Source organism: Corapipo altera, unplaced genomic scaffold (genome assembly GCF_003945725.1).
Source record: "Corapipo altera isolate COAL_440 unplaced genomic scaffold, ASM394572v1 57, whole genome shotgun sequence".
NCBI classification, from domain to species: domain Eukaryota; kingdom Metazoa; phylum Chordata; class Aves; order Passeriformes; family Pipridae; genus Corapipo; species Corapipo altera.
In genome coordinates this window covers 7,709,310-7,730,153 of record NW_020884905.1, presented here as the reverse complement: position 1 = coordinate 7,730,153, position 20,844 = coordinate 7,709,310, and the positions used below count along the sequence as shown (strand labels likewise).

The window sequence follows — 20,844 nt, the reverse complement described above, 5'->3', positions numbered from 1 at the left end:
ACCATGCAAAAACATCTCTGAAGGCCATCACTCATCTTTAAAGATCATCACACATCTCTAAAGGCCGAGGTAAAACACAACAGGAATGGTGCTACAAGAAAGATTTCCATGGAACTTCACACCCAAGCTCAGATCACCTCTGGTCTTACCCTCGGGGCTTCAGGTTCATTCAGTTCAGCAAAAGACTTGTCTTACAAGTTTTACAGCTACCAAACAAAAGGGACCAACCTCCTGTCCTCACCTGACCTCCCCAGGCCCCTGCAGAAGCAGCACCTTTCCTTCAGTCAGCTCAGCCCAGGTCTCTGCTGTTGGGTGGCTGTGCTGCTGCCAACACAACTGCTGAAACCAAGAAACAAAAACGTCCATCCTAACAATGAATGACTTCCGTGTGGCACCTCTGTCCTCCAGGTACAACCTAATTCCTGGAAAGCCTGCCACCTGGCTCAGTGAAACTTAGTACGAGGAAGAAACGGGGTTTACATTTAGTTTTTCTCTCTCATTCCTTTCTCCCAGTATCTGCAAAAGGGAAAATATGGCAACACCAGCTATCTGCACTCGGTGTTCCTTGACTAAGGAGGAATCAAGGAGACTCCAGCTGGTCTCTCTGCATAGTGTGAAGCCCTACCATAGTCAAAAAAACACCCACTCAACTGGCTGTGCTTCCAGGTCTAGAAAACTAGAAGTGCTGGTCCAAAGAACAGCTTTAACTCTTCCTCTGCAGCTGCATTATGATTTCTGCTGCACTGTGCAAACCACCACCTACACGTGATAACAGACTGTAGCTCTCCTTTCCACGACTGCAGGAGTGACTCCAGCTTTCCCTGCCCATCCCACTGCCCACAATGTGCAGGCCACCACAGCATCCTGGACAGGGAGCTACTGATACCTGTGATTGTGGGGAAACTGCTCCTTCCTATGAATGGATCATTTTTTGTTGCTTGGGAGATCATTTATACACAAACGTTCTCTTGCAAAAGAGCTGCCATGGAAAGCCACAACATCTGAGACCAATTTACAGGACAAAATGAGCTCCACAGCAGCGACACCAATGCCACCCAGAGCTTAGGAAATCACACACACTGACCTCCAACTAAAACCTGTTTGTTGGAAAACTATTGAAGGAGAGTTAGTACTAAACCTGTTAACTACTGTATTTGGAAGAAGGTTTTGCTTTCTTAGACACTTGGCTTCATTCTTCTCACTACAGCAAATGGGACTATGTCTGGAAATAAATAAAAGTTGCACCACTGCTCTCCAATGCTGAAGCAAGTGATAAACTGAAGGTAAACGTTCTAACAATGGTGGATGTAGCAAGGAGGTACTATTATTGAAAAACTGGAAGCATTCAGATTAATTAACACTCTAATAAAAAGTAAAGCAAAAAATAAATTTATATTTAGCCACATAGGTGCACAAGAGACATGCTCAGTGGAAAGGGAACAATACGGAGTTTTCCAACTCAAAAAGTTCCCAGGGAGAGTTATTGGCCTACACTGGCTCAGTGTGTAAAGAAAAAATGTTTTAAGTTTTGCACTTCGTGGCAAAAAATGGACAACCCAAGGAAGAATCATAGAATCATAGAATCATGGAATCATTTAGGTGGAAAAGACCTTTAAGGTCATCGAGTCCAAATCTTCCAGCACTGCAAAGGTCACCACTGATCCATGTCCCCAAGTGCCACATTCACACAGCTTTTAAATCCCTCCAGGGATGGGGACTCCAACACTGCCCTGGGCAGCTGTGCCAGGTCTGGACAGCCCTTTCCAGGAAGAAAATTTTCCTAGAATTCAATCTAAGCCTCCCTTGACACAACTTGAGGGCGTTTCTTCTTGTCCTGTCCCTTGTTCCCTGGAAGCAGAGCCCAACCCCCACCTGGCTCCACCCTCCTATCAGGGAGTTGCAGAGACCAAGAAGGTCCTTCCTGAGCTTTCTTTTCTCCAGACTGAGTGTCCCCAGCTCCCTCAGCTGCTCCTGGTGCTCCAGACCCTTCCCCAGCTCCGTTCCCTTCTCTGGACTCACTCCAGCCCCCCAAGAGGCCCCTGACAATCCCACTTCTGCCTCCACATGTGGCACCTGGGGACAAGATCGCTACACTGGGACACGAGAGCTGCACACTCACAGTGGACCTGTTCCCCACTGTGCTGCACCAGCAGCCTGACAGTTGCTTTCTCACATTTCACCACCCAATTAAATCCATTAAATAAATTAAATGCATTTAAAAGCAATAAATGCATTTAAAGTTCATCTCCTATTGGCCCTCGCCACCATTATGGAGACCAGAAAGCAGATCAGCCCCCAGAAAGGAAATCCAAAGTCAAATTGCGACACTGCTATTTGAAGCTAATTGTATTTTCAAGCTTTTAATTTAAGCAGCTACTTCTCAACAGCACAGTATCCACTGGCATGTTCACACGTCTGTGCATTTTACAGAGAATGTGTGTGACTGGAGATGAGAAATATTTGCTGCCACTGAGACATAATTTTTAATACAAGTGGGAAATGCAGTTCTTTTATTGTCTATCTGTTGGGATAAACACACCCAGCAATTACCTTCTGTTATTGACTGATCACCAGAGAACCCCTGTATTCATGGGTAGCTGTAAAGACATTTATCCCTATTAGCCAGAGGAAGGAACTGGGACTACTTAATTGACTTGTCTGAAGCAAAATGAGAGCAACATTCAAGTCCCACTTGGAAGTCCATTTAATGGATTTTTTGGGCTTATTATCTGCTCTGCTCACCATGTCCCTAAGGTTGGAGCTTCCTGGGGCACGCAGAGGGTCAGCTCATCCACAAGGTACCTGCAAGGACTGCTGTGCCTTGCTGGAGCCTCATCCCTAAGGACTTCATGTGCTTCAAACCCAAAGGTTTGAAGTGGCTGCAACTGTGTGGAAGAGAGAAGAATATGGAGAATGGTGTTTAAATGGACATTTGGAGAAAAAGGATCGCAGTGATAAAACTTGAAATCAGTCTATTTTTAGTCTCTGAAAAGCAATGAGGCACACACTGATCTTTTCAAAGAGCAAAGCACCTCTTCTCTCAGGAATAAGCAGTATGGGAACACCTGCATTAGGAGCTTGCACTGCCCTGGGCTCACCTTGGCCTCAGGTAAAAGGGTTGTTCAAAAAGAACGGGTGTTCAAAACAGGTTTTCCAGCCAGAGCTGAGAGAGGACCCTGGCAGTACCTGCATGTTGCCATGTTCCCACACATCTGGCTAAATGCAGATGTTTGCCTTTGAGCAAGAGACTGTGTCCTCCTCTCACTGCCAATCCAGACAATTAAATCCAAGAATGCATTTTATCTTATCCTGAGACAGAAATCTGAAGTAGGGCAGATGAGGTTTCCAAGTCTGTTCTCTGCCTGAGCAGGGATCTCACATCTGCATCTAAACTTGTCTCTTTAAACTGCAGATTCTAATCTAGAGAAGTGAACTCTCCTCCAGGATATACTTCGGTTTGCTTGCAATTACTTTTATATTCTCAGGTTTTAATGAATCCTTATTTTGCCTAGTCTGAATCCTTACATTGTCTATCTTACTTTAAAAACAGGAGCTAAGCCCTAAATATCATCTGTAAAGATAATAAAGAAATAACATGGTACAGATTCTTTTTCTCTGATCCCAACTGCAACAAAAATTGGGGGGGAAAAAAAAATCACAATTTCTCACAGTTGCAGGCTCTTTTCCTCCCAAAAATCAAATACAAGTATTTGATATTCAGGCAGAAGCCACTTGAAACAAAGTAAGGCAGTTGGTGAAAGCCAAATAAAGCTATTTAGAAAGTTGTCCCAGTCAACAACTTGAGCTCTGCCAAATAACCAGGATCCTTCGGTGACCCAAAAGCAGAGCCTGAACTGGCTCCTTTGGACACTAAGAGAGCCCACATCCTCCATGGTTTCATATGGATTCTCCTTCAGAACACAGAACAGCCTGATGTTCTGGAGGCCCAGCTGCCAACTGCTGCAGTTGAAGTCTTATCTAAGACTTGTTTTCTGCTTGAAACAGAGGAACACCCTGTTGTTGTTCTGGTATCAGTTTTATCTCCTGAGACAACCAAAGCAACCGACAATTTAGTATTTAAGCACAGCAGACTCTGCCACAAGCAGCTTGTTCTGCAGGAAGGAACCTGAAAATCCAGTCCTGTCCTCCACCACCACCACCTAGAAACAGCATTTCCCCAGCCTGCACGTACTTGAGCTGATGATCTGAGCCCAGCACACGGTGCTTCAAGAGACCATATACACAATTATGGATTTTTTTCAACCACCCAAAGCTCTAACAATTATTTCCAGCCAGTAAATTTTCACTGGTCAGTTTAACTGTGGATGCTCTGGCTTGGAGTGGTGCGGTTGCTACAATTAAGAGGATTGCTGATGTGAGTCTTCTGTCAACTATGAGCTGTATCCCAGTATTGCCCTGTCAAGCAAACCAAATATTTACACTCAATTCATTCAATCTCTTGGACAAATACATATGCTATTTTTAACTAGACTAAATAGGAGTAAATTTTACATATTTGCCTCAGAGAATTGTGTCAACAGTGGTTCAAGGGTGCTGAGACACGTCAGTGACTTCAGAGTACAATGGTGAGCAGTGGGACTTTGCTTTCATTTCCCTGGGGAGTCCTGCAGGGTTTTGGATTTGAGAGTTTGTACTGCAGATTGCACAAATATCCTGTCGCTGATGGTTTGGTCCCATACCCAGACAGACTCTACTACACTTCCCATCTGACACAGAGGTGTGGTAACCACAGGATCTCACCCTGAACAACTCCAACCTGGCACTCAAAGGACTTTCCTGCTCTAGAAAGTCTTACCCCTCTTCCAGTTTAACAATCCAACTTACCTCTTCTACAAAATTCTGGCAGGGGTGAATCATCCCATGTTTATTTACAATTCACTGATTTCTCTCTTTTTAGAAAACATTTGCCAGTGCCATTTCTGCAGTTGCTGCCTGGTAACTTCGTGGTCTTTAACACCAGAATCATCCTCCTGTGAGTCTTATACAATGCATGGAAGCTGCAAAATACCCCAATTTCCAACATATACTCTATATTTCAGAATAAGGCCTTGTCAAAATAAAAAATTATGAGAGGAATTCCTTTCCAGGTGTCTACCTGCATTCTCAGTACTATCTTTATACTACGAAAATTGACAGGAGTTCACTGTTTCTCAATTTCCAGCTTTGGGCAAGAGCAGTTTCATAAATGTTTGTGGCCATTCCACTTCTCAGTCCAGTTATAATTTGATTTCAGCTCCCAAGAAGCTCAGAGCATATTGCTCAGCTGCAGCTCTCCCTCCCTCTCTCCCAAGAGCAGCTTTGGATGCAGGACCAACGCCAACAGATCTTTGGGCCTCTCCTGCTCTGAGGAGTCCCAGGATACCAGCTGCACGTGCCACAGCTCAGCCTTTCTTCCCACAAGGCTGATAACACAACTCCTCTCAGCTTCCACAGCTCCAGCAGGCCCAGTTTATCCACACTCAACCAAACAACCTCTGGGCTGAAGAACCAGGACCCCAAACCACCCTTCCCAGCTCAGGTGCCAACAAGAAGCTCAAGGAACTTGGCTGTGAGCAGGAAATTTTTCAGCAGCAGGAAAAGTGACTTCCAGCCAGCAAATGGATTCCACTGCAAACATCCCAACCCACGGCTGCAGTGAATCCACAAGCCACTCTTGCATCTTCTCCTGCTCCTCACTCAGCAGCAGTAAACAGGAAGCCACCACTGAACTCCATCACACACACACCCCAAGCAACCTGCTAAACTTCCTTCTCCTTCAAACACAGCTGGAACCGTCTGTAAATAAGTAAAGAATACCTGTAAAGAAGGCAATATAAAGAAACATAAAGAAAGGAGACAGGGCTGTACCTCACTGGCCATCAGAGCTCCATGTGCTGTTATGGGAAGGGCAGCACCCTAAGGACTATGTAAATAATATATTATATATTATAACATATCAAATATCATTATAATTATATATAATTATATATAATTATATATTATAATATAGTATATATTGTCATACATAAAATAAACAATATATGTGTATTTGAAAACAGGGGTTTACAACACAAAAGCTGAGACTTGGATATTCCCTTGTGGTTAAACCTCTAGAATATTTTATTCATATATTAAATCACAGCCCTTATGAAACTATTGCGAACTCCTTCATTAAGATGATGAATAAAGATAGCAGTTCTCAGGCAAAAGAGACAATTAAGGGGTGAATAATGAATGAGCATTTTGGCTGACAAGGAACAAACCCTTTAATATATATTTAAACTACTCACTTCCTACAGGAACAAATAAAATCTACCTATATTATATTGGACCTGAACTTCACAGCATTTCTTGAAGAGTCTGTAAGAATTTGTGTTAATAATCTGAAAAGAGAACCAGAGTGTGGACATTAATTACTGCATATCTGCAAAATATTTATTGCCTATGAAACAGACTTCCTGGTGAGGTAGAAAAGCACATTTAGGTACTACCAAGCTGCTCCTCACCACTTCAGATCCGGTTGTAAGGTCTGGCCCTGATGCCAATTTATCCCAGTAGGTCCAGAGGCAATGATGTGAATATTGGACTGCAGCACTTCTGGGAGCATCAAGCACACCAAGAATTATGCTAAGACCTTAAAAGCTCAGAAAAAGCAGGGCTGAAGACATCACTCCAAATCAATTGAACAAGCTGCTGCCACAAAAAGTGGCTTTAAGAGCTTACTACAGCTTTTAACTACCTTTCCTGTAAAGAGCTTAGTACAGTAAATGTGAGTAAGCGAATATTAAAAATAGCTAAGCCGGGACAGTCTTGTTCAATGGCTTTTAGCACTGACTCAGACGTGTCTGACTCACCCCAAAGCCCTCCTGGCTTTACTTTCCCAGTCTGGCTGTGACAGCTCCAGCTTTACACACTGGACACCACCGCCAGTCTCGAGACCTCTGGGTCATCACAATTCTCTACAGGTCCTTTCAAACTTCAGTGATCATTTTTAAGAAAATGAGTCATAGGATTATGCTACAAAAGGATCGAAAGCCAATATTAAAAAGGGCTAAAAATTAAGGATTTATCACTCTCTGAAAGTTCCACTGGCCATTACCAAGCATCTCACTTCAGAAACACTTTCTTACCCTCTCTCCCTCTCAGCCGCAGCCACACTGAGTTACTGAGTTGCCCCTAAAACATCGAGTTACTGAGTTGCCCCCTAAGACAGGGAGTTGCTGAGTTGCCCATTCTCCTTGGAAACCCAAAAGTTGTGCAGACAGTCTCTCTGAATGCAGTATCTCTGTCATTCTTCGTTCAACCCCCCCAAAAACCAGAGAAAAACCCTCCTAAAGCAAGTCTTCATCTTATTTACAGGAACTAGTGGTCACATATAGGGAATTTCCACAATAGTTAAGTTAGTAACTTTTATACTTTGACTGTACATTTACAGTCACAACAGAGAAGAACAGAAAAACCATTACAAAACCATCAGAACAGATGTACAATTTAATCAAGACTAATCAAGTTAATCAGATAGCAATTATAATCTGTTTAATATAACATGTATAGACACTATAGGTGGTAATATGTGATCCTGTATATTTTGTATATATAAGTAGACCTCCAGAACTATTTATGTGCTCAAAAATCATATAAACCAAAGTCTTTGCCAGAATTGCAGCAATATCCTCCAACCCAAATAACTTAATTTTGATGCTTATGCCTTAAAAGAGATCTTAAGGAAATGACAAAGGGAAGAAGAGAGGCCAGTGGTAACAAATCATAGAGTTAATGTTATAATCTTATAGTTAATCATCACTTATATCCTTCAGAAGTTATGTCAGGTTTTTATTACATCTTCCCTTCTCACTGACAAAATACCAACAGTATGGTTTTTTTGGGGTTGAGTGACTTTTTTGGACATCAAGGGAAAAGAAAACACAGGAGGAGAATCACTCTCCTGAAACCTTTAAGAAAAATACTTCATATTTTATGGAAGTCACAGGTTGTTGAGTCTTATACTTGAACTACTCTATTAGGTACCTCATGCCTAATAGAGTAGTTATAATTATAATAATTTTTTCTCTGTCATGGTGGGTTAGCCTTAAAAAAATACCCCTCTTTGCTCTCCTTTGCCAGAAAAAGCATAACATGACCAGTCTGGGTGAAGTTTTCACCGTAACTCAGAAGAAAGAGAGGACAGAGAAATGTTATGCCCAGTCTAACCCATTTGCTAAACTATCAAACAGTATTTGCCTGCTTCCAAAACTAACAAAAACCAGAAGCAATAAAGTCTGAGCTCAAACTGTCAAGTCAGAAAAACAGGAACTGTGTTCTAAAATTGGGGGTTCGTATTTCCCCTTTCGAACTCGATACCAGAACTAACAAAGACATTTTGTGTCTAAGAGACCATGAGACACAAAATTTTCTAAATTTTTTTTCTGGTGGGGGGGAGGGAGGCAAACTTAGAATCCGATATTTGCTGCAAAGACTTGGTTCTAATTTCAATATTTTCGTATTTCTACAAATGAAAAAATGCAGAGGGGTGAAAACAGCTGGAAAAGAAGGGCTGTGAGGGAGGTCCTTCAGCGAACCCCACAGTCAGGAAATCTGGAAAGACAGAGTGGGGAAAAAAAAAGAGAAGGAGAGAGTCAAGTCTAAGGCACTTCAAATCACACCTCTCCCCCTTTTTTATACACTGTGATGAAATTGGTTGGTTTACAATTACAATTCCAAAGCCTTGAATTTCCAAAGCAAGAACTATGGAGAAAAGGAACTTTTATAAAGCATCTGGACATTCCCTGATTTGCTTCAAGTCTGCAGCCAATTTGCAAATACCACAGTGCAGCTATTCTGAACAATAAATATTTAACTGCAGTAGGGAACACTCCATACAAATTCTACTCGGGGAAAAAAGCTTTGTGGAGCAAATCTGGCTGTTAAAGCACATGCAATTCAGGAGAAAATAATGAGAAATAAAAGCTGAAGGTGCACAGTGCATACACTTAATGCTGAGGACACCACAGCCCAGCTGTCCAAAATGGCTCTTAACTCTAAATTCTTTTCTCCATAAAGCACTTCCTTTTTTCTGTCCTTAAAAGCAACTAAATTTCTGAGTTAACATGCAGGAATCTTAAGAACAAAAGCTCTTTCCAATTTCACCATGTTGTTGGTTTATCCCCAGTCTTCAACTGTTCAGCCCTTACAATAACCAGCAATCCCACATCAGGAATCACTCCTCATTTACAGAAGCCTCCAGATTTTAGGGAGGCTAAAACCCACTGCCCTGTCACTGTAATTGCCAGAACGTTGTTATCCCATGAAAAACCAACTCAAAATGCATCAGCATATTAAAAAAAAAAAAACAGTGCTTGAATAGTTTCAGAATTTAAAGACTAGTCAAAAAAACTTGTTTTTTAACCTTGTACATTGAAAGACTTTTAGTTAACATGAAATAAATATTAGTTTCACAAAGCAGATCTGTACTGAAAAGTTATCTTCGGACAGAACTCATAAAAATTAGTTACAAGTCATCTCTACTAGTTGTTTGTTTTTTTTTTTTCTTTTTGAGAAAAAATTATCTGTAATTCCTATGGTAACTTGGACATATCAACCCCCCAGCACTTTTCTGAAGCAATCTGGGAATTACCACATGAACTACCTGCTTTTCAAACCAGTAATCAAAATATTTCTGTGTCTTACAACCTGGAAATCTGGCTGCAACCAAACTGCATTTTTGTCTTGATATTTCTGTCCCAAGGTAAGATTGGTTTATTCTCTCAAACGGCTCAATCCACCTCAGTTGTACTTAACCAGAAATCAGAAAGCCAACACTTATTTTTATGTATGTGATTTCTGTGCATATGCAGCGATTATGTTTACATACAAGGTCTTTTGCAGTTAAAAACCATCTTCTGCATCTCTCCATACCATCCTAGACACATGTAAAGAGAAGGAAAATAATTTCCCTCATTCTTAAGGGGAAATAAATTTTAAAAATATAGCATGTTGTTGGTCTATTGTCTATTTTTATCCCCCCTTCAGTGTTCACTGTACAATTCATCTCTTTAGAAAATCTGAAAATCTAGTGGAACAAGACATGTAAAAAACATTCTCATGAGCAAATTCACCTGAATTTGAGCAAAAAGGCCACAAAGCTTTTCCACAAAATCACCCTGAGTAGAATTCAATTCCTAAGACCTGCAAAGAGAGGGAAATCTGTGTGGCACTATTTCCTTACGGGAAATAAAAGTACCCTTAGATATTCAAGAGAGATTCAGAAAAATTGCTCTGAATTTTTTTCCTTTGATGATACTAAAAGATCTGATTTGTTAAGTGTTAAACACACCAGAAATACCACACTGCTTTTTATTTTTGTCCCAAGGAACTCTGAGTTAATGGATTGTGACCAGAAGTCACTGAAACCAGAGCAAAGGACTTCATTTAGGCTGCTTTAAACTTTGTTTTCTGCTAGTTCTCATCACATGCTTAAACTAAAATCCTGAATTATACAATCCCAGAGTGGTTTGGGTTGGAACGGACCTTAAAGTTCATCTCATTCCAACCCCCTGCCGTGGGCAGGAACATCTTCCACAAATGAAAAATGCCTTTGACAAAAACTCTGAGAGAGCCACCCTGCCATTTTAGCTGGGAATGATGAAAGCTTAATTAAGAATTATAGAAGCCAAACTCACAATTTTTAAATCTTGGAGATTCTTTTCTGTTTACTGTAATATGAGAGCAAACAGATGTGGCAAGAGAAACAGAGTAAGAATTCCAGATATTCCAGTAACAGCCATTCCTTTCTAGTTATTATCAACAGGACTGAATTCAATCTGGCAATAAATCCAACTATAGATACACGTTAAAAGGTGCTAATTTTATTAAAATTTATTTATTACTAAAGCATTGCATCAATACTCAAGCCTCTTAATCATGAAAGAACTGTTTGGCGTACAAATTATTTGTTTTCTTAAGCATAAGATGACCTTTTGACTTATAAAAACCACACTGAGATCAAATTACCACTTTTCTTTTCCTCAAGCCAGTGCCTGTGACTTAAAACAAGACACAGCCACAAAATGAAAGAAGAAAGAACACAGAACACAGAATTATTGCAAAATTAATTGGTCTGAGCCCCTCCATCACTCATGAAAAAAATACACCAGTTAATTTTTTTTAGCTTCTGGAAATTATCAGGATCAAATGCAAATTAAAGCAGGAGACAAAGCTCAGCTGTAAACTAAGAAAATTCTGTGAGGCTCAGTATGCAAATTCCAAGCAGAGCCAAGTCTACAACAGTTTTGAGTCACCAGTTCATTGCAGAGCTCTGACACCTAGAGAACACCTACCACACTGGGCTTCTCCACATCATCTCACTGACTTCTCACAAGGTACCTTCTCCTCCCAAACCTTTAAAAGACATTTTCTATCTCACTCCTAATTATGGATGAAACTGAGACAGAGGGGAGAAAGGGAATTTTAGCACATTTTATAATGGGAGCAGAGTGCCATATCACCTACCCTTAAAGGTTTGATTCTAAATTAAGTCCTAAAAATTTAAGCGCTATTAACATAGAGATATAACAGAGATATTAAGCTGTTTCTTAAGCCTTTGGCTGGGGATCAGCAAATTATACCTTAGTGTTTGTACACACCATGTAGAACAGCTTTATAGGACCATAACCATGCATTTGTTTAAAAGATATGGATCATTGTAGCAGTTCTGCCTGCTAATTAACTACTCTCAGCTTTCCCTGTCTCTTAAAACTGAGCAACAACAGCAAACACCCTGAAATGGTGTGGGAAAGGCCATTTCTTCTAAACCATACTGAAGAGAGAGGATTTTCATTTAAAGCATAACTCAGTCATTAGGAGAGACCCTAAAACATTTCTCAAGTGACTCTAGCTGCGAGCAGATGCACATGCTTTGTACAGCAGAGCCTGGTGAAGATGGTACCGTTTTACTGGTGGTCATCAGTCTTTACCGGGAAAAAAAGGAAGCACGCATGGTTTGGTTGTGGGGAGAGTGCAAATACCACCCAAATGGAACATCTCAAGTGGTCATGTGCATATCTGCCAGCTGTCTTGGCCCTAAATGCAGAACAAGTTCAGATTAAATTGCTTCCAAACTGTGAGCTGAAACATGTGTTAAGTCTTATTTTGCATGGTTCTGCCTGGCAAAAGTTGCAGTTCTGATAGAAAACCTTTGACTTTCACCAAAATTATCAGGAAGAGTGATCTGCATCTCAGCTGTACTTCCAAGGCTGAACTCACCAGAAAGCTTGGACAAATTCAGTTCTTTATGTAATTACTCAATGTCACTGATAGGTACCAATTTGTCTGTGCAAAACTGAACTTGTACAGAACTCTGAAGATAAAGCATATATGTGCACAAACAAGCACAGCAGTTTAACTGCTAGTTAAATTTTATCAAGCAAGAAATTTTTAATGAATTGAAGAAGCCCTGAGAAATTTGTTCATCAGACAAAGCATGAAACAATCCCAAGAGGGGTTGTAATGCAGCATCCAGTTTCTCTCTCTACAGAGGCAGAGTTCTGCCACAGATTTACAGGTTGGCAGGTCCTGCCCCTGTCATGTAAAATAAACTCTCTAAGTACACAGAGAGGGTGGTTCTATATAAATGTCTCTCTGAGTGATAAATGATGCACAAAGCACATCAACAGGTACAGCCTGTGGTGCAAGGCAGGAGAAATGTTCTGTGTTGTACGCTGGGTGATATCATGAAGTTAAGCTGCTTCCACTTTGATGAATATTAGTGTTTCTTACACAGGATTTTCACAGCACAGTGTCCAAGTTCACACATCCCTGCAGGAAGCTGATGGGAGTCCCTCAGAGGAGCTGAGATGTCCCTCAGAGCTGGTTGCTCAACCCAAGGGGTGACGTGCCACAACACGGCCTCGCCGATACGACACCCCAGCCACACTGCTGCCTCCTCCCTCCGCACACACACCACAGGCCAAGAAAAACCTTGGCTTATTTTTCACCTAATTCCACAGCAAACTTCTAAGAACGTGGTGTGATTAAACCTGGAGGTACCACAGGCTTTAACTGGAAGGTAAACATTCACCTGATACCAACAAAAGGTGAAGAGTCAATCAGTCAAGTTAATTACACAGCCAGGTTAATATGATCAGCACCTCAGGTTTTAGCTGTTTAAGGCTGTGCTGGCACATGGTGAGCATTCAGGATTTAGAAGTTGCCTTTTTTTTAAGCCAAGTCTGTTTGCTGATGTATCTTGCTTATATAGCTGTAACTTGGCGGGTTGTAAGTCACATGGACAGGAAGCTGAAAGGACTAAAACCCACAGGACTTTTTTTTTTTTTTTAAACTTGGCAGAAGATAGCTGTTCTTTTGTAAAAACGCAGCTCCAAGTCAGCTATCCCCATATGTCCTTTCTCTTTACCCCATGTGGCTGTGACAGTGAAATCAAACCCAGGCTCTCCCCTATTAATCAATCCCACAACTGTACGAAAGTTGTTCAAGGACATTAATTACTACTAAAACAATTGCTGGTATAAAACAACACAAGCCAATTTTTTTCCACTTGATGCTGGTGGTAAAACAAAGGTTTCCAGGGGAGATTCCCAGCTGGCAAAGCTCATGCCAGTTCACTTGCATTTGGGTACAACATCCACAGGGGTTTATCCTGTATCATCAATAAACACAACCTCAATTTTCCCTTCATGAGGGTGATGATGCAGCAGAAAGAATGCAAGGACAAGTTTGGCAATGACCAAAAACCAGGGATCAGACAGGCTCCTTCTCTCTGACCAGACAGCACTTTTCAGAATCTGGATGAACTCCTGACTATTCCCCATCTTCAGGAGGGAGACTTATTAAGAGTCTTTCTAAAAATCAATATGTAAGTCAAATAAAAGACATTTAAATCAGACACTGAGGCTTCTTACAGAGAAGTTATAAGGTTATAACACCATATCAGAAGCACATGGTGTCCATTACAGCCTGTAGAACTCAAATGGACTTGTCCATTAGAAAAAGTGGAAGGTGGCATGTGCTGAGTGTGGCAATTACAGCTGTTACTTCAATAACTTCAGTACTTCAAATGCACCTTCTCTGCTTAAGTATTAAGAGCAAGAAAGAATGGTAGAAGATCCAAATTAAAAAAAATAGAATTTAATACAAATGCAACACAAACCAATAGCAGGAAAAAACAAACTGTAATATTTTGTTTTCAGAGAGGATAATTCCTGCAGAATAGAGTGTTCCAGCCCATGTGACAGAGCTGTAAAGGGTGACAACACAGGCTGATACATAAAGGTGTGATGCACACAGGTCAGGCTTGCTGATCATTCTGGTTCCTCTTGAACTTTTAAACTCTCTAAACACACAGGTCCTGGCAATTTCAAAACTATTAGTGTCTGTTTTGCCATGCTTTGAGGAAAAGTGAAATATAGAAGTGTTCAGGAAGTGAAAGGTTATTTCTTGTGCATCTTCAGTAAACACGAAACACTGAGTGTACAAGACATTATACAAAGCGAACTGCAAGTGCCAGCTTAGAGTTGGTTTTGATCAAAAACCTCAGAACTGAGGGTGGCCACACTTTTTCCACACAGGAGTTAAGATGTAAGAGCTTGACACCATAGGGACAAAAAAAATCAACCCATGCAAAACAGCAGATTTAACTATGAAAGCCTGAGCCTAAGGCAGCACTTAAATTAGGCACTACCTTTAATTTTTTTTTAAACATCTAATGCCCTAAAAATAATATATTAATTAAAAAAAACAACAACAAACAACACCACTACAAAAAAAACCCAAAAACAAAAACAACAACAAAAAAACAAACACAAAGCAACAAAAAAACAAAACCAAACAAACAAAAAAAGAAAGCCAAAAAACCACAGAAACAAAACTCCTGTTTGAATTTCTTATCATACTTTAATAAAATCCAGAGGAGTGTAGAGACAGGTATTTTATGGATGGCAAGCAACAGGAAGTCATTTAGACTGCACAAATGCCAAAGTTTTTAAGGTTTGTTTTGTTTAATATATCTCTTTGTGCTGCTGGTGTCTCAAAATGAACAGAAAAGTTACTTCTGCCAAATTCATTTCCTGAAAAACTGAGTCCATATACAAACAAACCGCTTGCAAGTGTTCCCTCTCCTCCCTCCTCTGTCCCAGTCATGGATCTGCTTCATTTTCCTTATCTAAAAGAGTAGAAGGTTTAGATCTGTCCTTCCTCAGGACAAGAAAGGTGGAAGGGTTTTATCCCAGATCTAGCTTGAACAACAATTTTTTTCCTGTTCCAAACAACATGAGTCAGTATTACCTCAATCTCATCTTCCAGCCAGTAAAATGAAGTAGTTTTAAAGATCTGAAGTGAAAGACAAATGAAGTTATTTTGCTACAATATACCCCAGATTGAAGGGCAATTATTAAGGGTATTTAGTATTTCAATACCCTGCTAAACTGCAACTTAGCCTCCTGATGAGCAAACCAGATTCCACTCAGTCCTGGAATAGCTGGAAATGACAAGAAACACTGAAGAAACAGCTTAAACAGCACTTGGACTCCAGAACTGCTAAAATTTTGAACAATATTCATACACTGGTGCCTCAAAAGCCAAAGCTCCTCTCAGATTCGCTTTGCAAACAAGGGACATTGTGTACCACAGTCTGAGGAAGGTGCAAATCGTCCTTTAGGAGTTTTCTCCTGGAAGCAGGAATAGCAGTTGCCAGGTTTTGTGTTTCAAAGGGAATTAAGCCTTTGGAGACAGGGGATGGAATATAGCATCTGAGAGTGAGAAACTTGCTGAGGGAATAAAGAGGCTGTGTAGCCAAAGTGAGGCCCTGGCCAGTGACACAGCTGAGGTTAAACAGCTCCAAGGCTTCTGAGCCCATCTCAGGCAGCTTCATGTGTTTATTCCCCTGCAGACTGCTTCCTTACTTTTGTGTCCCCTCCTCCAGTGCACACACAGGCAACCAAAGTCTGCACTCCTGGCATTAAATACTGAATTTATTTCATTTATTAGCAGTATCTCCTTTATGCAGCAGCCCCATTTCAAAGGATTACAAGTCCAAAATACGTCATAAAGCAAAGCAAGCAGGCACATGGATTTATGACTGATGAGTGTCTTGAAGCCTTGTAAAGGTTTATTCTTTACTAGCAAGCCCTTGGTGTTGCTCTGGGAGCTCCAGAGCTACAGCAGAGCAGTGATGTTGTATTTCCAGAAGGCTGTTTATGATCAGATCACCTGATCAATAACAACACTTAATTGCAAACAATTTTACCACTCTTTGGCAGCTATAACTGCACTTGTTCACAATCTTACTCTGCAGGTTAGTTCCTCCTCAAACAAAAACTCCAATTTCATTTTTCCCAGGCTTTCACCACCTTTCACGGTGATGTATAAATCCCTTGCTTTTCCATTGACTTCCAGTTGTTTTCCTCTAATCGCTATCTTAGCTTTTACATTTCATAGGAGGGGAAAAGAAGTCTAACAGAATAATTCTATGTGCCAGTAGTTTCAAAGCATATTCCTAATCACAGAACATTCATGTCACTGTTATCAAACATCTCACCCCCTGTAAAAGGGTAACTGGTACAGACTTTATCTGCCATGTTGACGCTGCTCTTCCAGTTTCCTGTAGCTCAGTTTTTCTGTAAGTTATGCAACTTATATTACATTTATATAACCAGCTCAAGAAAAAAAACCAAGAATTACTGGAGCCAGCAAAATTTTGTAGTTTTACAAGCGTGAAGAAAACTGTCAGGACCTGTTCCTTAAAAACCCACCTGTTCGCAACAGGCCAGGACAATAAAACCACTAAATTATACTTCCTCCCTTCTCCAATTTCAGTCAAGAGAAATTGCAACCATTTTGCCCAAGAAAAGCATCAGAAATCTCTCTTTCCAGCAGTTTGCAGCATTGTTTCAGTTTTTTTAAAGGATCAGATGACTGTGTAAAACAAATCCTGGATGGGATACCTAAAGTGCTGGTAAAGACAAGGGAACAGAAAAATCCCCCTCATCTGTCACTTCCTGTACTGCACAGAAACTACAGCAATAGGTGGATGTGACAATTTAGCTGCCAAAAATCCCAAAATGCTGTTTTTTTGAGACTCCACTTCTCTTCTTGATGAAGTTCAAGCACATCTGCCTCAGCCCAGGAGTAAAATGGAGTAGTATCAGCCCATGAAAAAGCTTTATTCCAGAGCATTAACTGCATGAATTATATACTTGAACTGCCAAAGCCATTTTCTATCAATCCAGCAAGTGTTGGCCATTACCCACACCTGAAACCTAATTGCACTTTAAGTGCTTTTAAGATCGAGAGCAGTTCGTGTGTTTACAGGAATAATGCCCGATCTTTGTGGAATTGCAAACTCTTGGATGGGCTACAAAAGAACAACATGAATATTGCCATTTTTTCATCCAGACGAAAACATTTTGTCATTTTTAATTGCTGTTGGAAGTGAGACAAGCCAGGAACCAAGACCCAGCTCAGTCTTCCCTCCACAACCTCCCTTCCCAGCCTGATTTCTGGTTCAGAGATTCTCCTAACAACCCTTTTCACGCCTCAATACAAACCAGTCCTTAGGGTTTGCTTTTATGTGTGAAAGCTTTGACCTCTCAAACAACGCAAACACCTTCCTCTTTATGTAAACACAGAGCAGCTCTTTCTGCTGCAATTCACACCCAACACAGCTAGGGAGTCCAGGATTCTCCATGAGGGTTCCTGCTGTATTTTGAGCATAGGGAGTCCAGGATTCTCCATGTGGGTTCCTGCTGTATTTTGAGCATAGGGAGTCCAGGATTCTCCATGTGGGTTCCTGCTGTATTTTGAGCATCTCTTCCTCGTGCCAAATCAGGCACCAGCAAGGCACCACAAAACCTGAGGGCAGTCCTGCAGGTGAAAACGGTGTTTCACCCCCAAAGCCAGGGAGGATTGGGAGTAAAGCAGTAGGAAAGAGGTGAAGCTCTTCACAGGCATCACTGTCAGGATGAAGCCTGCGAAAACAGAAAGATTTTTCCACTCTACACAAAAAAGGGAAGCTGGTTTCTCTGAATTCAGTCTTTATTTGCAAGAATAAACTACTCCAGAAATGTCTGTCTAAACTTACAGAATTAGTATCACTTATTCTTCCAGTCAAGAACTCTGGCTTACTCCCAGCCCCCCCCAAAAGGTAAGGCAAAAGAATTAAAGTCAAAATTGTAGACTCTGTCTGACAGAGGGAAAAATGAGTTTAAAAAGAATGTTGATTTTACCGTCTGAGTTTGGCCTGTGGCTGTTCAGGTGCACTTCAGCTTTTTGCTTTCCAAAGCTTTTGTACTAGATATTCTCTCCAGATCTTGCTTCCCATTTGTTTTTTTTAAATAAATTCATTGAACAGACAATTTGGGCATACAGAAACAGCTCAGGATTTACCTCTCAGAAAGGCCACTTTGCAATTAATTCTGATATACTTTCTCAGTGCAGAGCCTTCCAGGAGTTAAGTTGTTCCAGTTCTGTGTTTATATTCTAGTGCAAATTTAAACCCCCTCGCCCTAGATTTTACAAGCTTTTCACCCAACCTTTCTCAAAGGCCAAATACCTGCAGTTTTGTGGTGTATGAGGATATTATAGTCTCTGTGCCATTGGGCTTTGGGGCAAACAGCTTGCAGATACTTTGATAAATAAGATCTTTAACAACTGAATCACTAAACATGTACTGACAAAAATGGTTGTAAAATCAGCCTGTGATCACTAACTTTTAAGACCACAAACGACAGCAAGAGACTGATGTGATCTGTTGTTGGCTCAGAAAGAGCAGCATGTCCTCAGCTGGCATTGCATTTCAAAGCACCTGTCTCAGTGTCACCTAACACAGATCAAGGTGCAACTTCCTGTGTGTTTTAAAAACAAGTGCCAGGAGGAAATGCCTTCCAGTCCCCTTATAAGGTCAAAACTGAACTTAATACTGAGCTGCAGCAGCCCAAATAAAGGGGTACCAAAGCACATCCATCCTGCTCAAGAATAAAACTACAGGGAATCTTCTACGAGCAAAATTGGGTCAACTGAAGTGAAGTTTAAAAAGCGACACAACTCTGAATTATTGCCATCTCCTACCCACTAAAAGAATCACAAAAAAGCCCCTCAAACCTTCTTGCACTGCACTTATCTTCTTTCCAGATATGCCTCAAAATATAACCCCTCCATCCCTAATTCATCAGAATAGCCACCCCCTTAATCCTCCTAAGCACAGACTCGATGTTTGTTTAAACATGTTTGTTTAAACAGAGCCGGGTCCATCCCCTCCTGCCACACTGAGCCACTGCCATGTTGTCTTTCTGCCATCAATCTCCATTATTATTGAAGTGCTTCAGACTTTTGTGTCCTGGTTGTCCTCATACACGACCTTTCTACGTGTATTTTAAAAATCCCAACTCAAGGCGATTATAGAATCATAGATTGTTTTGGGTTCGAAGGGACCTTAAAGATCCAACTCCCTGTCGTCATCCAACACTGCAATGTTTCCACACATTCACACACAGAGGAGAATTTCAGGTGTCTGTAGAAGGTGTAAAGCTGGTTATCTGCTCCCCATCCCTGCGTGTCCCTCGGGGTGACGGATATCCAGCCCTGCATCGTGGCTGTCACCTCCCTTGGGGGTGAAAGATGTCCCAGAAGCGTCCCTTACAGAGGAACAGCTGCCAGACCGACAGCTGGACACCATCAACATTTCAAGCCCGCAGCTTGTCCAGCAGTGGCAGGCAGCGGGATCTCCCCTTGCACAAGGAGCTCGCGGGTCCGCGCTCACCCACGACCACCAGGGGACTTTTGAACTTCTCCCAACGCACCGGCGGCCACAACCGGAGCTGTTTCATTGCGGTTCCTCCTGTCACCGACCCGGCCTCCCCCGCCCGGCCGCGAAACGTGGCTCTGACACCCCTTCCCGGCCCGGTGCTGCCCGCACGGCCCCGCACCCTCCGGCCAAGGGGGAGCAGCGGCTCCGCAGCCGCATCGGCCCCCCGGGATCAGGGGAACCAGTGGCCCCGCACCCTCCAGCCAAGGAGAAACAGCGGCCCCGCACCGTCCGGCCAAGGGGAACCAGCGGCCCCGCACCGTCTGGCCAAGGGGAACCAGCGGCCCCGCGCCGGCCCCTCTCTGATAAGGCGAATCCGGTGACTCCGGCCCCGCTCCGGCCCCTCTGGCCACGGGGACCCAGCGCCTCCTGACTCCGGACGCGGCCGCCGGGAAAGCCCCGCACCGCCCCCGCGGCCATCGCGGAGCCTCCCCGGGGGAGCGCGCCCGCCGCCCGCACCGCCCTCCCTGCCCGGCTGCCCCCTGCCCGGACCCACTCACCGTTCCGTGTGTCCCGGCGGGGCGGCCCGGCCGCGGCCCCGCGGGGCTCGGCGCGCTGCGGAATCGGGAGTGGAATCAGGAGCGGAATCGGGAGCGGCTCGAGGCGCTGGGACGGAGGGCGGCGGTCCCGGCGCGGCGGCACCGCCCGCGGAGCATGCGCGGGGCAGGGCCCGCCCGGGGGAGGTGCCTCGGGCCGGCCGGGCCGACTGAGGGAGCGGCGGGAGGGAGCGTGGGTGTGAGGGGGTTCTGTGTGTGGGGTCAGCACAGAGCCCGGGACGGCACCCGGGGGTTCGACAGGAGGTATCTAAAAACACACGGCAGTCAATACACTCATCCAGAGGAGCTGTGGCTGCCCCATCCCTGGAAGTGTCCAAGGCCAGCTTGGACAGGGCTTGGAGCAACCTGGGATAGCAGAAGGCGACCCTGCCCATGGCAGGGGATGAAACTGGATGAGCTTTAAGGTTTCTCCCAATACACACCATTCTGGGATTCTATGATACATATTTTGACACCGCTTAGACAGTGCCGGAT

The 20,844-nt window shown here is 42.7% G+C and overlaps 1 protein-coding gene across 1 annotated transcript in view; it reads right to left on the bottom strand.

Annotated features, from left to right (window-relative positions):
* The window catches only part of JAK1 (Janus kinase 1), a 51,823-nt gene extending 31,443 nt beyond the window's left edge, over positions 1–20,380 (bottom strand). Inside the window, exon 1 of the mRNA XM_027651815.1 lies at positions 20,314–20,380. The gene's annotated coding sequence lies outside the window, so the exon portion shown is untranslated. The remainder of the gene's footprint in view (positions 1–20,313) is intronic.
* Positions 20,381–20,844: the final 464 nt, after the last annotated feature.